The sequence below is a fragment of the Podarcis filfolensis genome, assembly GCF_964270895.1.
Source record: "Podarcis filfolensis genome assembly, chromosome: 1".
Lineage (NCBI taxonomy): Eukaryota > Metazoa > Chordata > Lepidosauria > Squamata > Lacertidae > Podarcis > Podarcis filfolensis.
This window is the reverse complement of record NC_139604.1, coordinates 67,933,729-67,944,982: the sequence shown is the minus strand read 5'-3', so window position 1 is coordinate 67,944,982 and position 11,254 is coordinate 67,933,729. Positions and strand designations below refer to the sequence as shown.

General features: G+C 44.9%; 1 protein-coding gene across 3 annotated transcripts in view; it reads left to right on the top strand.

Annotated features, from left to right (window-relative positions):
* The first annotated feature begins 1,533 nt into the window (after positions 1-1,533).
* DENND2B (DENN domain containing 2B) overlaps positions 1,534-11,254 on the top strand; it is a 145,630-nt gene continuing 135,909 nt past the window's right edge. Inside the window, exon 1 of one of the 3 annotated variants that reach the window (XM_083590792.1) lies at positions 1,534-1,978. The gene's annotated coding sequence lies outside the window, so the exon portion shown is untranslated. The remainder of the gene's footprint in view (positions 1,979-11,254) is intronic. The other 2 variants (XM_083590789.1, XM_083590793.1) reach the window with 2 other exon arrangements.

Genomic DNA, 11,254 nt, shown 5'->3' with positions numbered 1-11,254 from the left:
TCGTCACGCTGGCCACGTGACCCGGAAGTGTCTCCGGACAGCGCTGGCCCCTGGCCTCTTAAGTGAGATGAGCGCACAACCCTAGAGTCGGACACGACTGGTCCGTACGGGCAGGGGTACCTTTACCTTTACCTTTATAGCTGCAGAAGTTGCTGGAAGGAGACATACAAGGCACCATCCAACTGACTTAGAGACACCACTCCAGCTTTATGTAGGATTTGCTCCTTAGCCTTTTATTCTTTCGAAGATATCCCGCAAGGCAGTGGTGGTTTAGGATCAGACTTTTCCTTCTCCTAGATGGGATACCTTCTCAGGTTGATAAGCCTCATCTGCCCCTCACTTCCCTCTACAGCACATGCAGAAACTGCCTTCTTGACCACTGGACCCAGTATTGGCCTCGTCCGCTCAATCTGGCAGAGCCTGTCTTCGCAGGCAGGGGAAGTCCTTAACTCACTGAGAGTTTGAGACCCATCAGCTATCCTCACCTGGTTTACCTGACCAGTCGAAGCCATTCTGGGGTTTGTGGCCGCTGTCACATGCCGACAGCTTCTAGGAGATGAGAGCTGAGTGCAGGGTGGGGACCAAAGGTGGACAAGCTAACCCAAAAGAGCATGATGCGTCCCCCACCAGAGGTACTACCCTGCCCCTAACATTCCATACACCCAGTATAGCTAATATAATGCTTGATTTATTTATTAAAATTGTATCCTCCCTTCTACCCAAAGGAGCCCAGGAAGGCAAATAGGTTGCGGGGTGTTCTTGGTTGGTGTTGGGGTGTGTGTGTGGTATTCACAGCATTTTTTTCTGATCTGCAAATGTGCCCCTGGGTCCAACAGGGTTGGTAGCCCTGAAGGCGGTGGATTCTCCTAAAGAGATATATTTTTAAGCAGAGGCTGGCTGACCACCTATCAGGGATGCTATTAACACAGCAGATTTCCTCCATCTCCTGGCGGGTGACAATAGATGACCTCGGAGGTCCCTCCCAACTCTTAGGATCTGTTGATATGGAGCGACTTGGTCGTCAAATAACTGATCAACCAAGAGCTTGCGGGGGGCGAGAGGGCGCCCGGCAGTGTGAACCGGAACTCGAGTTGGCGCGCAAAAAAATGAAGGAGAACCCGGCGTCTCCAAACGGTGAACGGCGAGCGAGGAAACTTAAAAGCTGCCGGCGGCTCCAACGAGGGCCCCCCTCCCCGCTTCCCCGTTTTCATGCATAGGAAGCGATCCACTTTTTTCTCGTGATTGGAACCAGATGCTCCTCACCAGGGAGAGCTTTTATTGCGATGGCCGCGCGGGGGGGTGTGTCAGGGCTGGATCGGGGGCCGGTCGCTAGTGGCTTCTCACGCTCTTTCGTTCGCCTCAGAGCAAGTGGTCAGCGCTACTCGTGACCCCCCCCCCCACGAGACCCCGTGAAAACCCAGTGAACAGACTCCTGCCACGAAGCTCGGGGGCTGGAGACCCCTTCCTCCCAGTTCCAACTTGATCCTGTGAGCCAAGAGCGGAGAATAGTCCCCCGCCCCCCGTTTCCTTGGGATGAGAGTCTGAGGGAGAGAGGAAGTTGGGAAGCTCGCCGTGGTCTGGCGACGGCCGGGGCTTTCCCGCTCTGGGCCGCCCGCCGCCGCCGCCGCCCCCTCGGCCGTCGTGGGCTAAGCCGGGCTGCGGCAGAAGCCCTCTCGCCCCAGGGAGCCGCTTTCGTTGCCGGCCGCCGGGTTACTGGTTCCCATTAATCTCCCGCACTGGCCCTCGCTGTCTCCACTTCCTGTCTTGGCATATTTCTCTGTCTCGCCCTCCCCTCCCCCCGCGCGTTTCCAGATTCTCTTTTAGGAAAAAAAAAGCGAGGGAGGTTGAGGGGGGGGGCAGGAGAGAGAGAGAGTTGCATCTGGCCAAGCGAAGAGATCAGAACTGGAGGCGATCTCCGGCGAGCTGCAACAGCTGGACTCGACATCTGCACTTCTTCCAGCGCAGGGCAGCAGCCCAGGTAAGGGAGAAGGAGAGACGCCGGGCTCCGGCTGGCGGGGCGGCCCGAGAGGGTCTCTCTCGTTTCCTACACACGGGAGAGCCCAGGAGGCGATTGCAGTTGCCATCTGGAAGGCTTCGGGTTTCGGTTTTTCCAGGGGACGGGGAGGGGAGAAGCTTCTTCTGCGGCGCTCCTCAGGGAAAGGTCTGCCTGCGTCTCTGTGGCTGAGGCAGCGTTTGAACGGGGCGACCGCCCGGCAGTTCTCTGGGAAGAACAATGGATTCACCTCGGCGCGAAGGGAAGAGGAGGGACGCCGGGCAGGCGAGTCCCCCCCGGAGATCCACGTTTGGGTCTTCCTTGCATGCGACCCGGGGCTCGGACTTTGCTTGTTTGCTCGTAATGTTCGGGTTGTTTCGGGGTATTTTCTAGCTCTTTGCTTGGAGGGGGTTCAGGGCAACTTCGAGATGAGGAAGGAGGGAGCGTATTCTTTCTCCCCTTCCCATAAATCGACTTGCACTGCCCGGTTTAGGAGGATAGGTGGCGCTTACGCACCGTGCTCACCCGTTTTGCCAGCTGTTCCTCACCGATAACACGTCTGGGAAGAAAACTTTTTTAAAAAAGATTCTTTTGATTCCTGGGATCTGTCTATAAATGTTATTGATATCTGGACCCATCCGCTATTATTTAGTCAGATATGGAAATTAATGAGTTCTGACACCCAAACGACATACCACAAAAGACAGCATTGCTGTATATTGAATTTTACAAACAAATGGCAACGCAGCTCCTTCCTTCCTTCCTTTTCTCCCTCCCTCCCTCTTTCCCTCCACCTCCTCCTCAGTCTAGGATGGTTAGCCACGGATAATAGTTAGAAAATGGACATTTGGATACAAAGGGACATTGCCAGCCATGGTGTAACACTGACATACTGAATTTGGCTAACTTGTCCTGTTCCCCATCCTTGTTTTGTTCTGGGATTTCTGCTTCCTATTTGATGCAGTATAATGTGATACAATATAATGAAAATCTGCCTCTCCATGGAGTGCTGTGTCTGGACTCTGGAGGTAACTTAGTGCTATGTACTAAGCTGAAAGTAAAAGGGCTTCTGCTCCCAGCTCCAAACCACCAGCATCAGATGGAAACGAAAAGTTCATCAAGTCTTCTTTATTCTTACCACAAAGTTCCAAACCCTAACTTTCAGCCCTCCTACAGAGATGGATGGTGGGAAGCCAGCAGGGCATAGTGGTTTAAAGTGTTGAACTTGGACCTGAGAGACCAGGGTTCAAATCCCCACTCAGCCATGAAGCTCTCTGGTGACCTTGGGGCAGTCAGTACCTAACAGGGCTATTGTGAGAAAAACATGGGGAGGCGGAAAACCATGCATGGCGCCTTGAACTCCTTGAAGGAAAGGTGAATAATATTAGCAGAGACCACAACTAATTCCTCTTCCTGTTCTTTAATTCTTGCAGCTATAACTTGAGCTGAGGATGCAGTCCTCCTATGCATGCTTATTTGAAAGCAAGTTCTACTGAACGCAGTGAACTGTACTTCTGACTGCTCTGCTTTAAGTCTTGTATCTCTTGGGGAAGCAGCCTCTTGGACCTGGAAAAGTTGTGTGTGTGTAGAGTGGATTAGGGGTGGGTGGGTTGGGAACAACTTTTATAGGTGGTGTGAGTGGGAAATCAGACGTCGGGCAGAGGCGAAGCAACCTGCTCTGGTACCTGGAACAGTGCTCATCCCAGGGGGCGTGGTGCACATCCCAGGGGGTGCGTGGCGATCTGGGATTGGCCTTTTGTCATACCCCCCTTTGGAATGGCACCCGGGGTAGACGGCCCCCCCCCACTTCCCTCAGAACGCCTCTGATGTCCAGATCTGAGTCTGGGCTGTAACTAAGTGCTTGTCTTGCTTAGTCAAGGGAGCAATGAGGTCACACACAAGCCAGAAGAATAACTGGAAGCTGTTACAAATCCCTTTGGCCCTATTCTATCACTGAAATGCACTTTTAGATACAGTGTTTCAGTATATCGGCTCATGTCCTGGATATAATGATGACAGTAACTATATTTGAATGAACACAGCACATACTTAACTATGCATATATATTCTTCATTCTGCCTAGTTCATAATGATCTCCCCCATAAGAGCAACTCTTTCCTTAGTGGAAGAAAATAAGAATTGTTAAGTGAAATAGTACCAGATTTTCCCTGGGATCCTAAAGGCTACTTAGGGTAGTGTTCAGGTCTTGAACTTGCCTAGAGAGATACTTGTGTCTCCCCTGACTCTTGAACCTGCAGATTCACATAATACATAAAACATTGATTTTAAGCCAATAAATGATGGGTTGCTTAAGGTCACGTAGCAAATTTGGGGTTGGGGTGAGATTTGAATTGGCAGTGTTGATCTCAGCTCATTCAGGTGCTGTTTAACATCATTTAACCATCACCATGGTTTGTATTGTGCTACAGAATAATAAAGGCACATGGGGGGAGTGTTATTTTTTGAATAGTATATAAAGAGTTTGTTGAGTGTTCTAATCTGCATTTGTATTATGTGAACAACTCATGGCAATTATTTCAGAATATAAGATGTGGATTAAAACAGAATTGTGAAAACATTCTGTGATGAACAGGCCTTGGATCATCCTGGCTACCCAGCAACCTTTGAAAGCCGATCAGAGGAGAGAGAGAGGAAGGAGTTTTTAAGTGGGGAAGCTTACAATTTAACAGTCAGAGAGGGACTTCCTTTCAGTGTGGGCAGATTGGGTCTCTTACTGTCTGAGTGGTTTCAGATAGGGACTATTTATCAGTGAGGATCTATAGGGACTAACTGTCAGGAGGGAGAATTGGGGTTTGGACTGTGTGAGTGGGGTTAGCTAGGCCAGGTAAGGGCAACCTGGTTTGATTCTAAACTTCTCCTGGGTTAATAACAGGAGATTTTTTATCTATTAAGCACACTCATAAAATTGGTCATGCTACCCAATACCTGTTTTAAGTTTTAAGTGCAGCTGTCTGTCACATTTTCCCTCAAAGCAGAGGTGGGAAACGTATGACCATCTAGGTGCTGATCCCATCAACCTCAGCCAACATGGCCAATGGTCTAACTCCCATCAACCTCAGCCAACATGGCCAATGGTCAGGGATGATGGGAGTTGTGTCCTAGCAACACCCTGGAGGGCTGCAGGTTAGCTACCCCTTCCTTAAACAAATAGCAACGTAGGAAACAGCTTTATACCAAATCAAACCATTGGCCCATCTAGCTCAGTATGGTCTACATTGACTGGGAACAGCTCTCGAATGTATCGAGCAGAAGTTGTTTCCAGACTTACCTGGAGATGTCAGGGACTAAACCTAGTAGTAGAGCATGTGCTCTGCTACTGAGCTATAGCTCTCCATAGATATGGGAAAAATATTACTACTTCTTTTTCCTTGTTAGGATGAATTAACATTTTAAAAACAAGGTAAAATGGATCAAGACCAAGTATCTGTAAAATGTGGAGCGTTGTGTCAATCTGCCTATATGTCTCTGATTTTTCTTGCCTAGTTTTATGTAGGAATGAATAAATCCAATAATACCAATAGCCAGCATCTGATATTTAATCCAGTTTAATTCAGAACAAAAATGTGATAATCTCTATCCTTCCCAGATTTCATAATTTGTATTTATTTCCCTATTGTTGTGCTTTGCTTCATTTTAACCAATGTCTAATCCTCTTTTTGTTACATCTCTCCTACTCTGCCCGCCATTCCATGAATAACATACCTTGTGGATGGCCTCAAATTCTTACAGCATATTTACTCATAGGTAGGGTAGCTAGGTGCAAAAGAGAACTGTGTTTCTGCACCTGTGGTAGTTGTGTAGGAGACCTGTGCAAAATTCCCTCTTCTACACAACTAGTAAAGTTGGTGGAGCCCTGTCCTCATTTGCACTTGGCCACCCTGCTAAGAAATGCATCCCATTGTAGTACATGGGGACCACTTCCAGCTAAGTGGGTTTAGGAGTGCACTGCTAATGTCCCTCCTACTAAAGCAAATCAGCACTGTGTGTGGTTTTGTGGTGAAGCCGTTCCCACTGCAGAGCAGCTCAGCTATTAAGCAAAACAAGAGCACAGTGGCTTGAGCACAGCATCCTACTATAATTTGTGTTTTTCTGGATCAGGACCAGTAACTAAAAGTGAAGTGATTGGTCATACATACAAATAATAATAATAATAATAATAATAATAATAATAATAATAATAATAAAAAAATAATAAAATAAAAATAAAAATTACCCCTGAAGTGAAAGCTAAGATATGTGATAGACTAAAGTTCCTACTTAGGTCAAAGTTACAAATACTGTAATAGGTTTTGCCATATCAAGCTAGGGTCTCTTAGTTATTATTTTATGCAGTTGTAAAAAGGCATATCAATGTCAGCTGTGTCAATTAACCTGATTTACTCTCTGAATACGGTAACAGGAATGACTAATGGAACAGGAAATGCCATCTGTCTTAACTTGCATATATTGTCTTGCCTTCTGAGAGTCCTGTTAGCTCCCCTTTCATTTGTGTACACATGATTTAGCATATACAAAGGCACCACTGCACTGATTTCTGAGAAGGAAGGGATTTTTTATTGGGTCAACTTGGGTTGAGAAACTATGCACTTTTTGAACTAATGGAACACTTCATCTCTGTGTACACTCCATACCTTTCCCCCAAAGTATCTGGGGAACTGTAGTTTACCCCTCACAGAGATACAGGAACTGCTGAGTTGTTAAACTACAGGAAGGGTGAAATTAGTATTCTGTGGGTCAAGCAGTGACAACATAAACAATGCCCATTTTCCTTCGCATTGCCTTCCACTTCCTTTTGGATGCTTAGTGGAAGTTTTGGGGGAAAGTTCATTCTGGTTCTTCTCAATCATTGCTTTTGAATCAGTGTGACCATAAGTGACAACCATTCTCTGGAATTAGAGGAGTGACATCAATGTGATTTCAGCACGATCCTTATGTGAATCATGCACAAAAAAAAATTCTATAACATGGAAAGCTGAATTGCTAGAAGCAAACTAATGTCACAACCAGACTGTGTGTTACACACATAGATGGGGAGTAGATTTGATAATACAGTATATATAGATCTGCAGCTGAAATTAGGTCTCCTTACTTTTTTTTTGCCAACATTGGACCAAGTGGGTTTTGGCTGACCAATTAAGGCAGCAAGCACAAATTATTCGTACTTTTTTTTTGTAAAAGTGCATCCTCTTTCTTTGCTTGGTATAATAATGGGTAATGATAGAGTTAAACATTGTTTCCATTTATTATGAGTTGGAGTTTAGATTGCACCCTTTAGTTTGTGGTAGTGTGCTAACATGTTTCTCAGTGAGCAATCTTTTGTTCTGGGCCTACGAAACGAGTAACCCTGTTAGTAAGAACTTAGCAGGTTGCCTTTGTGTTAGCAATTTGGTTACGGAAAAATTCAGGAAAATTAATTCCAAATATTTGCATTCTCTCCTTTGCCTCAGTTGCTCATATTGTAAACACCCACTGGAATGTTAAACTTCAGTAAAGGTCTTTGCTTCAAAGGAGCCTCTCAGACCTTGGGAGGAATGTTTGAATTTTTCACTACTCTGCTACCTACTGAGAATATGAAGTGTCATTTAATTCAGTACAGTTTACTTCAAAGTAAGCATTCATAGGCTTGGGCTGCAAGATGCCTTTTCATGCAGCAATATATTTTAAAATGATAGTTGCTGTGGAAGGTCACAAGCCTAGATAAACAAGGCCAAAATGGAATGAGGAGTGAGGATTTTATAGGCAAAGCTGTTTCTAACCAGTTTTTTACAGCAGGAAGTTTCACCATTGTTACTTTCTCTGTTTCACATTGTTGCTTCTGTGGGAGAACAAATAGTTTCTTAAGAAGGAATAGAAAGTTCTGATCAGCACGATTCTTTGCTTTCAATTGTTTCAAAAGTGAACTGAAATGATAGTAATAATAGTAGCTATGTCACATGTTTTTTCCATATTCATGCAATAAACTTGGATAACAATGTAGATTCTACAATTGCCCTTCAAGGGCTGTTCTGGTGAAACATCACAAATGCGTTCTGGAGCAGTTGCTATTGTATCATCTCTTCCTAGTGTGGGACTGCAGCTTGCTGCTGGATTTTCATTTCCTTTCCTCTTTGCTAAATTGTACAAGAGTTGTGGATGCCTGGGGAAAATGCAGGGTTATGGCATTTCCTATGCTCCTTTTTCTAGAAGTATTATCAAAACTTTCTCCATTAGTGCTGAGAGGGGCAATGCATAGTGTGTGCTGGATTTGCCATGAATCGCTGATTCCTCCTTTAGCCAAGGCCATGTTGGAAAGAGTGATGCCTGTGTGCAGATCATAAGGTGAACGACATGTGATTTGTTTGCTGCATATACACGGCTCCCAGTTGCATACAGAGACAGCTAAATCCTTGTATGCCAGACATAATTTACATGTGTTACTTGGAAGCCCCTTCCGTGTGGGAAATGTGGAACCTGTGGTCCTGAGTTTGCTGAATAAATCCAAAAAGTGCAAAGTGATCTCATAGCTGCAGGTCACCCTTACAGAGAGAGAGTCTTTGTCCACTCCTGTTCCATAGAGTCAACGTGGTGTCATCCGGATGCTGTCAGACTATGACTCCCATAATCCCTTACTTTGGGGAATGCCAGTTGAGGCTGATGGGAGTTGGAGCCCAACAACCTCTGGAAGGTGCTATGCTGGCTACCCTTAATACTAAGATCCTAGGAATATCAGGCAAGCAAGTATGTTTTACCATTGCTTCTCAAAGTTAAAGGTTAGCATCACAAGCCATTCTTCAGGTGTTCTAAAACCAATTTGATAGCTGTAGGGTAAATTGCCAATTGGAAATCAACTGTTGTTATTGCTGTTATTTTTAACTGGAAATTGAGTGTTAAATCCTACTCCACAGAAGAGATGAAGTAATAAATCCAGTAATTATTGGCCAGTAAGTTTCCACAATGCTAACTGAATTCCAGAATTAGAAGGCGTTAGGTAGGAAGAAATGACTGGGTGGAGAATAGGAATGTGAAATTAAGAGAGTCTCCAAAATTAAATGATAAGAGGTTTTCAGAAATCTAATAGTAGGCTGTATCCAACATAGCAAGTCCAGAAGCAGCACAGAGGAGATCAGTGCTAAATTTGTAATGGGGAGGGGAAAGAAAAATGACATCATATCCAAAAGAGATCCCCAGAGAGACTTGTTTTAAAGATGACTTCCTTATGTACTGAACTAAGCTCATTGCATCTCTGCACGTTTTACTGAGTCTGGCAGGGGCTAAAAATCAGATTAGTGGAACAGCGCAAAAGAAAACACAGATAAATGTTTATACCAGAAATCATATTTCTGAAGTTAATAATAGAATTAATGAGAGTAATGCTAAAATAGATACAGTATTGGCTAAGTGGTTGGAGGAGCAGTCAGAGAGGAAAAGGGGGATCATGGCATTATATATGTCTTGAATGCAGACAGAGGGTAGGCATAACCTGCTACAGATGTGTGCCTGTTCAAGTAATAGTAGCTGTAGTAGGTATGTGTCTACCATGCTGCAACATTTTGTGGCAGACCTCACATATAGCTATCTAAATGTGATTTTTCAGCCTTCCGTTGGTATGTCCAAAATGCAGTGCAATGCTAGGTTTCCATTTTCAGACATTCACAAAATTCACCTGAGCTTACCAGCATTTACACACAAATATACCACTTTAAAGCCACCCCTCCAAGCAAAGAATCCTAGGAACAGTAGCTAAGGATGCTAGGAGTTGCAGTCTTTTGAGAGGGCAACTACTGTTCCTAGGATTCTTGCAGGGGACTCCATGCGCTTCAAATGTGCTTCAGAAGTATGGTGTGTACAAAGCTTTAGGTGGCTATGGTAGGGGATAGAGAATACATTTGCTTTGATACTCATTGCTGGACAGACTGATGTATTCGGTGTTCAAAATTCCGCAGGTGCCAGGCACATTTTGCAACTGGCACAGGTCCAGTTGTGACCATGTGGATGCCAAGCTGGCAACTTACATCTCCAGCTGTTTGCTTCTGGCGAACCAGAGCAGCGCACAGAAATGCCGTTTACCTTCCTGCTGGAGCGGTACTTATTTATCTACTTGCACTTTGACATGCTTTTGAACTGCTAGGTTGGCAGGAGCAGGGACCAAGCAACGGGAGCTCACCCCGTCGCAGGGATTCGAACCGCCGACCTTCTTGATCAGCAAGTCCTAGGCTCTGTGGTTTAACCCACAGCGCCACCCACATCCCTATTTATTGCATTTCTGTCCCACCTTTTTCTCCAAGGAGTACATGGTTCACCCCCCTCCTCAATTAATCCATAAAACAACCCTGTGAGTTGGTTAAGGGGCTGTGACTGGCCCAAGGTCACCCAGTGAGCTTCATGACTGAGGATTTGAACCCTGAACTCCCAGGTCTTAGACTGACACTCTAACCACTATACCAGACTGGCTTCCTAGAGTACTTCTGCTAAGGGGCAGCTATATAAATTAAGTAGGTAAATAAATATGGGGAAAACAAAATGACACTCAGAGAAGGATCTGAAATATTTTCCTTGAAGCTTGAATTTGTTTTATTCTGGATTGGCTGGTTTGTTTTAATGTGTTGTAAATATAATGTGTTTAAAATATAAAGCGGTATAGAAATGAAATTAACAACAACAAATCTCACTGAGGGGTGGGAATAGCACATAGACATTCTGTTGTGGTGACCATAACCTAGGTTTAAGGTGCCATTAGGTGATTATATATATAACATAAGTTTCTAATGCTCAATGTGTGCGTTTCAGGATTTCTTTCTCTGTGTGAGTAGTAGAGGTGGTTGGTGGGTTCATTTTAAATCATGCCAGATTTATAAGCATTTTCTGCTATTCTTTGGCAAATTCCCTGCATCTGGCATGCAGCACTGTCTAGCCTGATACTCACTTTCCAGCTAATGCTCTGCATTCTTCTACCAATATGGAAACATTCTATATACAGAGCCATGTTTGGGATGTAGGTGGCGGAACTACGGAGAGATGTGTGAGGATATACTTTTATAGCAATTCAAATGTATGCATGTGGGGGGCGGGGAGATGCCTGCGCATGGTAAGTTAAGAATTTGATGGCTTTGCAATATCACCACATTCAACTGCCACTGACTTCTTGAATCAGACTTAGTAGATGCGCCTGCTCAGGTTGAGATAATGAAGACTGCTATGTGTATTTCTTCCTTTCTATAAAGAGGTGTGCCACAGCTCAAGCGTACCTGAGAGATGTGCCAT